Consider the following 10,353-nt stretch of genomic DNA (forward strand, 5'->3'; position numbering starts at 1 on the left):
CAGGGCCCCGCGGCCGCGCGTCGGTCCCGTCTCCACCTCTCCTGCCTCCGGCGCGGCCCCGCGCCGCCGGGTCGCTCCGCTCCGGCCGCCTCCATGGCCGGCGCCGCCATGAACCTCGCCAGAGTCGGCCGAGCTCGCCGACACCGTGCCTCCCCGGCCCAGATCCGGCCGGATTCGGGGAAGGAGACCCGGATCCGTCCATCCCCGGCCTCCTCCCAGCCTCTCCCTCGACCTCCGGCCGCCTCCCCTCTTCTCCGGCGGAGATCCGGCGAGATCTCCGGCCAACATCAAAAACCGTGCAGACCCGAGGTTGACCCCGGAATCCACTAAGTCCCTGTATTTTGCTATAATCATGCCATGTTCATCGCATTGTATCTTTGCATCCGTAGCTCTATTTCGTGCATGTAATATGTCAAATTGTTCGTCTCAACGAGTACTTCATTTCATTCCATTGCATCATTTTCATTTGAGCTCATCTTGATGCCCGAAATGCTGTTGGAAGAGTGTTATGTGATGTTAATCTGCTGAAACTGTTATAACTTGCTCATTTGTCATTTTTGCCATGATTGATGTGTGCATCCTATGAGGTTGATGTCTTCATGTGTTTTGATCTATGCCATGCCATCTTTCCAGAGGTGCTATCCATGTATTTTTGTGATTTGTGTGCTGAGTGCATCGAGCTTGTTTAGTAGTGTACTTGATGTTGCTGTCTTGCTAGGCTGAATCTGTTATTTCGTGATGCTATGTAAACCCGCTTCTAATAATCATTCTATGCATAATCTGGAGATGTTCACTAAATGTGTTTTGTTCTACATGTCATGCTCTATCCATCCATGCCCCTGGTATCATTTATAGCTTGTTGTAGATTGTTGTTATCTTGCTCCAAAGTTGCTAAATAATGTTGCTGTCAGCCTGTTAACATTAAGTTCAGTTGTTTCCATGTGTTTTGCTAGTGATCCATGCACCCTATGACCTTGCTCTTGCCATGCTTAGCTTCATAAACATGTATTCTTACTGTTGGTTGCCTTGCCATGCTATATATTACTCTGTGGTGAGTGGTACAAGCTCACCAACATGTCTACTTATTGTTGTTCCTGCCATGTATGAATCTATAATATAACTTGCCATGTTTACATGGGTGCCATCATATCTTCTGATCCTTTTTGGCTTATGGTCAGTAAGAGACTTTTGATCTATGCAATTAGTAAATTCATGCCATGCCTTTGTTTGCCATGTTAAGTTCCTGTAACATGTTGTTTGATAGCTCTAAACATTGCAAACTGATGTTATTTCCTGATATGTCTGAAACTATTAATACTTGCAATCTTACCATGTGTGTTTGAGCATGTTCTAATGATTTATGGAGTTAGCTCAGTGTTCATGTTTTGTTATACTTTACCTGTACATCATGCCCATGCCTTTTGTTATTATGTTGAGGTCCTGTAGCTTGTTGTTTTGATGCTTGCAATATGCCTACTTGCTATTATGGACAGATTGTTGCTATGACTTGTATAGAGTGTGTGTGTTGAACCGTTGCTCCATTTTGAGTGTGCTCTATATGAAACTTGCTTGTTTTTGCATGTAGCTTCATATTATCATGTTGCATCCTTGTTTTGGTGTGTTTGCTTGATGTTTGAATGCATTTTGCATCAATGCCATGTTTAACTTGTTTTGCTCATATCTTCTAGGCCGTAGCTCCAAATCTAATGAACTTTATATGTAACTTGACTAGAATCTCGTGTAGATCAACGTGGTGCATCTTAACTTGCTGTTTAACAACTTGAACATAAGGGCTTTCAGATCTGGACCAATTTCGAAATTTGCATATGAGGACTTACCGGAATTGTTATATGTTGTTCCCGGCCTCATTTAAACTTGCCTTGATGTGTTGTTCTTGTTTGCATCATCTCTTGCCATGAGTAGCCTCATGTAGCTTTATCATGCATCATGCTTGTTGTGCATCATGCCTTGTTCATGTGTGGTGTGTTTACCTTGTTGTGTGCTTCTTTTCGATAGTTCCTGTTTCGTTGCGATCGTGAGGATTCGTTCATCTACGGTTGGTTCGGCTTCATCCGTTCATCTTCTTCATGGACTCGTTCTTCTTCCTTGCGGGATTTCAGGCAAGATGACCGCTACCCTGGATCTCACTACTATCATTGCTATGCTAGTTGCTTCATTCTATCGCTTTGCTGCGCTACCTATCTTTTGCTCATCAAGCCTCCCATATTGCCATGAACCTCTAACCCTTGACACCTTTCCTATGCAAACCACTGTTTGGCTATATTACCGCTTTTGCTCAGCCCCTCTTATAGCGTTGCTAGTTGCAGGTGAAGTTGAAGATTTCTCCATGGTGGACAGGATTTTGGTTGGGATATCACAATATCTCTTATATTATTAATGCATCTATATATTTGGTAAAGGGTGGAAGGCTCGGCCTTATGCCTGGTGTTTTGTTCCACTCTTGCCGCCCTAGTTTCCGTCATACCGGTGTTATGTTCCCGGATTTTGCGTTCCTTACGCGGTCGGGTGATTTATGGGACCCCCTTGACAGTTCGCTTTGAATAAAACTCCTCCAGCAAGGCCCAACCTTGGTTTTACCATTTGCCTCACCACCACCTATCCCTTTCCCTTGGGTCGGCCAACCCAAGGGTCATCTTTATTTTAGCCCCCCTGGGCCAGTGCTTGTCTAAGTGTTGGTCCGAACCGAGCAACCTGTGGGGCCACCTCGGGGCAACTCGAGGGTTGGTTTTACTCGTAGCTTGACTTATCCGGTGTTGCCCTGAGAACGAGATATGTGCAGCTCCTATCGGGATTGTCGGCGCATCGGGCGGCTTTGCTGGTCTTGTTTTACCATTGTCGAAATGTCTTGTAAACCGGGATTCCGAGTCTGATCGGGTCTTCCTGGGAGAAGGTTTATTCCTTCATTGATCGCGAGAGCTTATCATGGGCTAAGTTGGGACACCCCTACAGGGTATAATCTTTCGAAAGTCATGCCTGCGGTTATAGGCAGATGGGAATTTGTTAATGTCCGGTTGTAGATAACTTGACACCTGATCCGAATTAAAACGCATCAACCGCGTGTGTAGCCGTGATGGTCTCTTCTCGGCGGAGTCCGGGAAGTGAACACGGTTTCTGGGTTATGTTTGACGTAAGTAGGAGTTCAGGATCACTTCTTGATCATTACTAGTTGACGGCCGTTCCGCTTGTTCTCTTCTCGCTCTTTTTTGCGTATGTTAGCCACCATACATTGCTTAGTCGCTGTTGCAACCTCACCACTTTACCCCTTCCTTTCCCTTTAAGCTTTGCTAGTCTTGATACCCATGGTAATGGGATTGCTGAGTCCTCGTGGCTCACAGTTTACTACAACAACAGTTGCAGGTACAGGTTTTGCGATGATCATGATGCGAGAGCGATGCTTGCTTGCGTTGATTTCTTCTTCTGCTTCTTCGATCAGGGGATAGGTTCCAGGTCGGCAGCCTGGGCTAGCAGGGTGGATGTCGTTTGAATTTCTGTTTATGTTTCGTCCGTAGTCGGATGTTGATCGTATGTATGATGTGATGTTGTATTCCTGTGGCATTGTAGGCCTTTTGTATGTATCCCCATCTATTATGTAATGTTGATGTAATGATATCCACCTTGCAAAAGCGTTCCAATATGCGGGTCTATCCTTGGTGGGACCTTCGAGTTCCTTTTGGATAGGGTCGCATATTGGGCGTGACACAATTACTCCAGTATTGTCACAAAATATTTTCATTGGACCCGATGCACTAGGTATTACACCTAGATCGGATATGAACTCCTTCGTCCAGAATCCTTCATTTGCTGCTTCCGAAGCAGCTATGTACTCTGCTTCACATGTAGATCTCGCCACGACGCTCTGCTTGGAACCGCACCAACTTACAGCTCCACCATTCAATATAAATACGTATCTGGTTTGCGACTTAGAGTCATCCGGATCAGAGTCAAAGCTTGCATCGACGTAACCATTTACAATGAGCTCTTTGTGTCCTACATAAACGAGAAACATATCCTTAGTCCTTTTTAGGTATTTCAGGATGTTCTTGACCGCTGTCCAGTGAGTCACTCCTGGATTACTTTGGTACCTCCTTGCTATATTTATAGCAAGGCACACATCAAGTCTGGTACACAGCATTGCATACATGATAGAACCTATTGTTGCATAGGGAATGACCTTCATTTTCTCTCTATCTTCTGTAGTGGTCGGGCATTGAGTCTGACTCAACTTCACACCTTGTAACACAGGCAAGAACCCTTTCTTTGACTGATCCATTTTTGAACTTCTTAGAAACTTTATCAAGATATGTGCTTTGTGAAAGTCCAATTAAGCGTCTTGATCTATCTCTATAGATCTTGATGCCCAATATATAAGCAGCTTCACCGAGGTCTTTCATTGAAAAATTCTTATTCAAGTATCCTTTTATGCTATCCAGAAATTCTATATCATTTCCAATCAACAATATGTCATCCACATATAATATTAGAAATGCTACAGAGCTCCCACTCACCTTCTTGTAAATACAGGCTTCTCCAAAAGTCTATATAAAACCATATGCTTTGAACACACTATCAAAGCGTATATTCCAACTCCAAGAGGCTTGCACCAGTCCATAAATGGATAGCTGGAGCTTGCACACTTTGTTAGCACCTTTAGGATCGAAAAAACCTTCTGGTTGCATCATATATAACTCTTCTTTAAGATATCCATTAAGGAATGCAGTTTTGACATCCATTTGCCAAATTTCATAATCATAAAATGCGGCAATTGCTAACATGATTTGGACAGACTTAAGCATCGCTATGGGTGAGAAGGTCTCATCGTAGTCAACTCCTTGAACTTGTCGAAAACCTTTCGCAACAAGCCGAGCTTTGCAGACAGTAATATTACCGTCAGCGTCAGTCTTCTTCTTGAAGATCCATTTATTCTCGATGGCTTGCCGATCATCGGGGAAGTCAACCAAAGTCCACACTTTGTTCTCCTACATGGATCCCATCTCAGATTTCATGGCCTCAAGCCATTTCGCGGAATCTGGGCTCATCATCGCTTCCTCATAATTCGTAGGTTCGTCATGGTCAGGTAACATGACCTCCAGAACAGGATTACCGTACCACTCTGGTGCGGAACGTACTCTGGTTGACCTACGAGGTTCGGTAGTAACTTGATCTGAAATTTAATGATCATTATCATTAGCTTCCTCACTGATTGGTGTAGGAATCACTAGGACTGATTTCTGTGATGAACTACTTTCCAATTCGAGAGAAGGTACAATTACCTCATCAAGTTCTACTTTCCTCCCACTCACTTCTTTCGAGAGAAACTCCTTCTCTACAAAGGATCTATTCTTAGCAACGAATATCTTGCCTTCGGATCTGTGATAGAAGGTGTACCCAGCAGTCTCCTTTGGGTATCCTATGAAGACACATTTATCTGATTTGGGTTCGAGCTTATTAGGTTGAAGCTTTTTCACATAAGCATCGCAGCCCCAAACTTTAAGAAACGACAACTTGGGTTTCTTGCCCAACCACAGTTCATATGGTGTCGTCTCAACGGATTTAGATGGTGCCCTATTTAACATGAATGCAACCGTCTCTAAAGCATAACCCCAAAACGATAGCGGTAAATTAGTAAGAGACATCATAGATCGCACCACATCTAATAAAGTACGGTTATGACGTTCGAACACACCATTACGCTGTGGTGTTCTAGGTGGCATGAGTTGCGAAACTATTCCACATTGTTTCAAATGAAGACCAAACTCATAACTCGAATATTCTCCTCCACGATCAGATCATAGAAACTTTATTTCCTTGTTACGGTGATTTTCCACTTCACTCTAAAATTCTTTGAACTTTTCAAATGTTTCAGACTTATGTTTCATCAAGTAGATATACCCATATCTGCTCAAATCATCTGTGAAGGTCAGAAAATAACGATACCCGCCACGAGCCTCAACACTCATTGGACCACATACATCAATATGTATTATTTCCAACAAGTAAGTTGCTCGCTCCGTTGTTCCAGAGAACGGAGTCTTAGTCATCTTGCCCATGAGGCATGGTTCGCAAGCATCAAGTGATTCCAAAAGTCCATCAGCATGGAGTTTCTTCATGCATTTTACACCAATATGACCTAAAGTGCAGTGCCACAAATAAGTTGCACTATCATTATTAACTTTGCATATTTTGGCTTCAATACTATGAATATGTGTATCACTACAATCAAGATTTAACAGAAATAGACCACTCATCAAGGGTGCATGACCATAAAAGATATTACTCATATAAATACAACAACCATTATTCTTTGATTTAAATGAATAACCATCTCGCATCAAACAAGATCCAGATATAATGTTCATGCTCAACGCTGGCACCAAATAACAATTATTCAGGTCTAAAACTAATCTCGACGGTAGATGTAGAGGTAGCGTGCCGACGGCAATCACATCGACTTTGGAACCATTTCCCACGCGCATCGTCACCTCGTCCTTAGCCAATCTTTGTTTAATCCATAGCCCCTGTTTCGAGTTGCAAATATGAGCAACAGAACCAGTATCAAATACCCAGGCGCTACTACGAGCATTAGTAAGGTACACATCAATAACATGTATATCAAATATACCTTTCACTTTGCCATCCTTCTTATCTGCCAAATACTTGGGGCAGTTCCACTTCCAGTGACTAGTCCCTTTGCAGTAGAAGCACTCAGTCTCAGGCTTAGGTCCAGACTTGGGCTTCTTCATTTGAGCAGCAACTTGCTTGTCGTTCTTCTTGAAGTTCTCCTTCTTCCATTTGCCTTTTTTCTTGAAACTAGTGGTTTTGTTAACCATCAACACTTGACTTCTTCTTGATTTCTACCTCCGCATCCTTTAGCATCATGAAGAGCTCAGGAATTGTCTTATCCATCCCTTGCATGTTATAGTTCATCATGAAGCTTTTGTAGCTTGGTGGCAGTGATTTAAGAACTCTGTCAATGACACTATCATCGGGAAGATTAACTCCCAGTTGAGTCAAGTGGTTGTGGTACCCACACATTTTAAGTATATGTTCACTGACAGAACTATTCTCCTCCATATTGCAGCTATAAAACTTATTGGAGACCTCATATCTCTCAATTCGGGCATTTGCCTGAAATATTAACTTCAACTCCTGGAACATCTCATATGCTCCATGACGTTCAAAACATCTTTGAAGTCCCGATTCTAAGCTGTAAAGCATGACACACTAAACTATCGAGTAGTCATCAGCTTTGCTCTGCCAGACGTTCATAACATCTGGAGTTGCTCCTGCAGCAGGTCTTGCACCTAGCGGTGCTTCCAGGACGTAATTCTTTTGTGGAGCAATGAGGATAATCCTCAAGTTATGGACCCAGTCCGTATAATTGCTACCATCATCTTTCAACTTAGCTTTCTCTAGGAACGCGTTAAAATTCAAGGGAACAGTAGCACGGGCCATTGATCTACAATAACATAGATATGCAAAAACTATCAGGTACTAAGTTCATGATAAATTAAAGTTCAATTAATCATATTACTTAAGAACTCCCACTTAGATAGACATCCCTCTAGTCATCTAAATGATCACGTGATCCATATCAACTAAACCATGTCTGATCATCATGTGAGACGGAGTAGTTTTCAATGATGAACATCACTATGTTGATCATATCTACTATATGATTCACGTTCGACCTTTCGGTCTCAGTGTTCTGAGGCCATATCTGCATATGTTAGGCTTGTCAAGTTTAACCCGTGTATTCTGCATGTGCAAAACTGGCTTGCACCTGTTGTATGTGAACGTAGAGCTTATCACACCCGATCATCATGTGGTGTCTCAGCACGACGAACTATAGCAACGGTGCATACTCAGGGAGAACACTTATACCTTGAAATTTAGTGAGGGATCATCTTATAATGCTACCACCGTACTAAGAAAAATAAGATGCATAAAAGATAAACATCACATGCAATCAAAATATATGATATGATATGGTCATCATCATCTTGTACCTTTGATCTTCATCTCCAAAGCACCGTCATGATCTCCATCATCACCGGCTTGACACCTTGATCTCCAACGTCGCATCATTGTCGTCTCGCCAACTATTGCTTCTACGAGTATCGCTACCGCTTAGTGATAAAGTAAAGCAATTACATGGCGATTGCATTTCATACAATAAAGCGACAACCATAAGGCTCCTGCCAGTTGCCGATAACTTTTACAAAACATGATCATCTTACAACAATTTATATCTCATCACGTCTTGACCATATCACATAACAACATGCCCTGCAAAAACAAGTTAGACGTCCTTTACTTTGTTGTTGCAAGTTTTACGTGGCTGCTACGGGCTTCTAGCAAGAACCGTTCTTGCCTACGCATCAAAACCACAACGATTTTTCGTCAAGTGTGTTGTTTTAACCTTCCAACAAGGACCGGCCGTAGTCAAACTCGGTTCAACTAAAGTTGGAGAAACAGACACCCGCTAGCCACTTGTGTGTGAAGCACGTCGGTAGAACCAGTCTCATGAACGCGGTCATGTAATGTCGGTCCGGGCCGCTTCATCCAACAATACCGCCGAATCAAAGTAAGTCATTGGTGGTAAGCAGTATGACTATTATCGCCCACAACTCTTTGTGTTCTAGTCGTGCATATAACATCTACGCATAGACCTGGCTCGGATGCCACTGTAGGGGAATGCAGTATTTCAAAAAAATCCTACGATCACGCAAGATCTATCTAGGAGATGCATAGCAACGAGACGGAAGAGTGTGTCCACGTACCCTCGTAGACAGAAAGTGAAAGCATTTAATAATGCGGTTGATGTAGTCGAACGTCTTCGCGATCCAACCGATCCAAGTATCGAACGTACGGCACCTCCGTGTTCAGCACACGTTCAGCACGATGACGTCCCTCGAGCTCTTGATCTAGTAGAGGGTCGAGGGATAGTTCCTTCAGCACGACGGCGTGCCGACGGGGATGGTGATGTTACCAACGCAGGGCTTCACCTAAGCACTACGACGATATGACCGAGGTGTGTAACTGTGTGGGGGGGCACCACACACGACTAAGAGAAGACTTGTTGTGCCTTTGGGGTGCCCCCCTCCCACGTATATAAAGGAGGGGGGAAGAGGAGGCCGGCCCAAGGGGAGGGCATCAAAGGGGGGAGTCCTACTTGGACTCCCGGTCCAAGTAGGATTCGCCCCCCCCTTTCCTATTCCAACTAGGAGAAGGAGGGAAGGAGGAAGAGGGGAGAAGGAAAGAGGGGGGCGCCGCCCCCTCCTAGTCCAATTCAGACCAGTCATGGGGGGGGGCACCCCTTGAGGCCCTTCTCTCTTTTCCCCTAAAGCCCATTAAGGCCCATTACTCTCCCGGGGGGTTCCGGTAACGCCCGGTACTCCGGAAAATACCCGAAACACTTAGGAACCATTCCAGTGTCCAAATATAACCTTCCAATATATCGATCTTTACCTCTCGACCATTTCAAGACTCCTCGTCATGTCCGTGATCTCATTCGGGACTCTGAACAAACTTCGGTCATCAAATCACATAACTCATAATACAAATCGTCATCGAACGTTAAGCGTGCGGACCCTATGAGTTCGAGAACTATGCAGACATGATCGAGACACATCTCCGGTCAATAACCAATAGCGGAACCTAGATGCTCATATTGGCTCCTACATATTCTATTGTGATCTTTATCGGTCAAGCCGCATAACCACATACGTTGTTCCCTTTGTCATCGGTATGTTACTTGCCCGAGAGTCGATCGTCGGTATCATCATACCTATTTCAATCTCGTTACCGGCAAGTCTCTTCACTCGTTCCGTAATGCATCATCCCGTAACTAACTCATTAGTCACATTGCTTTCCAAAACCACCTTTCGACATACCACGCTTGATCTCAGAGCTGCAACCGCATGACTCAACAGTCTACATCCCTAGCTGCATAAGACAATCCAGAAATAAGAGAAGGATGGATGTACAAGCCTCCTCAGAGCTCAGTGATTCTGGGCCGTTGGATCGGTTCCCTTGATGCGTTTTCGTCCGTTGGATCGAGAGGTGGGAGGATCTGGGCCGTTGGATCTGGAAGAAACACTGCTAGAATGAATAGTAATGGCAACATATTGTAAATACCATGCCCCCACCAGGGCATTTTGGTAATTTCACGTGGTGGGGGTATAAAAGGGCCGGCTCCCCTGGTGAACCCTAGCCTCCTCCTCTCCCCACACTCGCGCCCCCTCCCTCGCCTGCCCCGCCCCGCTCGCCCGCCTTTCCCCGCCCCGCCGCCTCGCCCACCCCGCCCCGCCGTCCCGCCTCGCCCGTCCCGCC

The sequence above is a fragment of the Triticum dicoccoides genome, chromosome 4B (assembly GCF_002162155.2).
Source record: "Triticum dicoccoides isolate Atlit2015 ecotype Zavitan chromosome 4B, WEW_v2.0, whole genome shotgun sequence".
Classification (NCBI taxonomy): Eukaryota; Viridiplantae; Streptophyta; class Magnoliopsida; order Poales; family Poaceae; genus Triticum; species Triticum dicoccoides.